Here is a 3,351-nt window from a genome sequence, read left to right as displayed (position 1 = left end):
TTTCTAGCGTAGTAAGAGAAGCTTCAGAACAATTTCTGCGCACAACTATAAGCTATATTTTACTGGGCTTATTCACCCACTTATCTGAAGCTAGAAGACTTCTAGGAGACTTTATCTACCTTTCTTTAAATCAGTATATTAAAAATTCATATGCATAAAAGCCAGAACACCAACTACTAAACCAATGTGTACACCAACACTGTATTTGTTTTTTCTTTTCTAACCTTTCACCTTGCCTTGCAATTAAGAAATGGGAAATAACATTTTCAAATGTTCTCAGAGTTTTTTATATTCTTAAAATGCCTCTCTACTGATTCACACAATATTTTACATTTATTATTTTGTATTTATAAATAGTATATGACAAAAATATAATATCTTTGTATTGGTTGTATTTACTGCTGTAAAAATGTACCACAAATGTGGTAGATTAATGCAACACCAATGTATTATCTTATAGTTCTGGAGGCCATGAAGCTCGCTGGTGTAAAATATATTCTACTTCTGGGTTTGACATCTTTTTGAGGTTCTTGAGACCCACTCTAGCACCCTTTCCAGGTTCTAGAGTTTTCTCACATCCCTTGCTTTGTGATCTTTTCCAAATTCAAAGCCAGCAATGGCTCCTTGAGTCTCTCTCAGCTTGCCTCATTCTGGCTGGGCTCTCCTGGATCCTTCTCACACTAACAAAGTTCCTGGTGACTATGTTAATTTAAGCTCACCTAGTTCACCATGTCCCACTCTAGCCCCCAGTGCCTATCTTAATCTATGAAGATCCCTTTTGTATAATATCAAAGATTTGCACATTCCAGGGATCAGAACGGTGACTTCCAGGGTGGGTGGAGGAATGAGGTAGATATTATGCTCTCTCCTCTAAGCTCTCAAAAGCAGCAATTCAGTAGTGCTATGACTGGTGAAAATAAAAATCACATTTAAAAGGTCTATGTTATGGAGAAAATGATGCTTAACATTCATAGATACTCAACACATGCAGGATGCGATTCTACCACTGAATCTAAAGTCAACTGAGACGCTAACTACTGATAATAAGAATTGCGGATCTAGTATCTTGACACAAACTAAAAAAGGGATAAAGGTAAAATTGTGATCTTTATATTCTATTTTCTCCTCATAGAGAAGGAAAGTGATGTTCCAGGAGTTGCTGATTAATTAAGGTAAAGTGAAAAGACAACAAGCAATGAAAGCTGATGTGTTGCTGTGTTGTATTATTTTATGGAGAGTCACAGAAATCAGTTCAGGATCATAGAAGGCATTTTGGACAAAATAATTTTTAAAGCCTATTATTTGCAGAGTATGAAAAAAGGAGGACAAAGAGAAAATACATTTTCTTTACATATTTGTCCTTCTTACAAGCTCCATATGCAAGGCCTGCAGCAGCTTCTTCTGAGGACAGATGGTGTTCACAGTGGAAATCATTTCCCCCAAGGCTGAGAGTGGAAGAGGAAGCCAGGAACTCGCAGCTCTATCCAGCTATAGTTAGTGTGCAATGGTGGTCGTTGGGGTATGCACCAGTTCTTGTGGTGTGTAATAGTCACTGGGGGGAACTGGACCTTCCCAGGCCTTCTGTCAGCAGCTAATCAGCTGCAGAGGACAGTCTTCATAGGTGGAGAGAAGTGGGGTGCTTGAAAAGCCCAAGGGTTTTGCAATATTCCCATCACAGCTGATCCAATTTGATAGTGCTTGAAATTCAACATATCATCAAAGATTCTACCACTAGATGTAAAGAAAAGTATTTGCTTGCCTTTGAGATGATTCTGCTAAAATTTTATTTTAGAAAATAAAGACTTGCTAGATATTTTTCCATAAAATGAATCTCTTAGATTAGCAATCTGATTCAAAGATAATTTTCCAAATTGATTTATTACATAAATCTAATAAGGCTACTTGATATCCAATTAGGCAATCCTTCTGAATAAAATAGTCCTTGTGTATTTGTTAATTAACAGCTCTATTGAAGCATAATTTACATATAATGAATTCATTTATTCTGATCCACTAAGATAATTATGTTTACATGACATTCTATATTTCCTCAGCAATATTTTATGTTTTTATTCACATATCTTGAACAAATTTTGTGAAATATATTTTAGACATTTCTAGCTTTTAAAATATTCCTGTAATGTTTATTTTGAGAATTATTTTTTCAATTGACCTTTTATATAAAGTGGCGTTTATATTGACTGTATGTCATAAAATTGATAGATTTCTTTATTAATTGTAATGTTTTAAAGGATTTTCTACATATGCAATTATATCTTCTTAAAAGTGTCAATATTCTTAACTCTTAAATAATTATAGGATTTTAATGCCATACACTTTCCCATTTTTTTATACTACTGGTCTTTCTTTCCTTTCCTCTTCAAACTCTTCCTGCATCTTCCACCTTCTGTTCTTCTTCCTCCTCCTTCTTCTGCTTATTTGTATTGAGAACTGAACCCAGGACCTTCACAAAGAGCTTCAGTCCTAGACATTTTATTCTTTAAAATAATTTTTAGATGAAGGACTACCGAATTTCCAAGCTAGGCTCCAAATTGAGAATCCTCCTGCCTCAGCTTCCAGAATGCTGGGTTATGATTTGTGTAAAACCATTTCAGCATGTGTATTCTTTTTATGTTTGCTTTGATAAATATTGTTGATGTCTTTCAATTTCTATTTTCATGGACATTTCAAAACTTCTTATGTTTCCATTACATCTTTTATCTTTACTTTCTACTTTCTACTTATTTTGAGTTGATGTCTTAACTTGTCCCAAAATTTATTGAGATATAAGCTGAAGTTCTTCATTATAAACATTCTTCTTTCATAATGTAAGCATTTGATGGCACATGCAACCCTATGTAAGCTGTATCCCACAGATTCAGGTATGTTGGTTGGACTGGTTTTTCCTCATTCAGTTGGAAACACTGTGTTCCACAGAGAGTTATTTGAAGTTCAAGTTTGAGCTTCCAATTGTTTAATCTTTTAAATTATTGTTAGTATGCATTAACAGTACATAAAGGTTACAATTCTGGTGTGAGTAGGTACAGGTGCATGAGAGAGCTTATTCTTTTTTTCCCTGTCCATTTTTTGATCCCTTTCCCATTTGAGAAAGATCTACTTCCCTGAACTTTAGATTTCTTTTATAGCACTCTTCTATTTCCAGATAACTGGACAATTGATGAAACACATTTGTATTTCTTTCTGGAAATATTTTTTTAAACTGTAGTCAAATTGTTTGGTTTTTCTCAGTGCTTTAAAGACATGTTATAAGGGGTTGGGGAGATGGCTCAGTAGAATAAGTGCTTCTCTGGCAAGCACTAGGGCCTGAGTTCAATCCCCGGTTCTGAAAAA

The sequence above is a fragment of the Octodon degus genome, unplaced genomic scaffold (genome assembly GCF_000260255.1).
Source record: "Octodon degus isolate 3935 unplaced genomic scaffold, OctDeg1.0 scaffold00003, whole genome shotgun sequence".
Taxonomy (NCBI): domain Eukaryota; kingdom Metazoa; phylum Chordata; class Mammalia; order Rodentia; family Octodontidae; genus Octodon; species Octodon degus.
The sequence above is the reverse complement of the archived record's forward strand: the minus strand, read 5'-3'. Positions refer to the sequence as shown.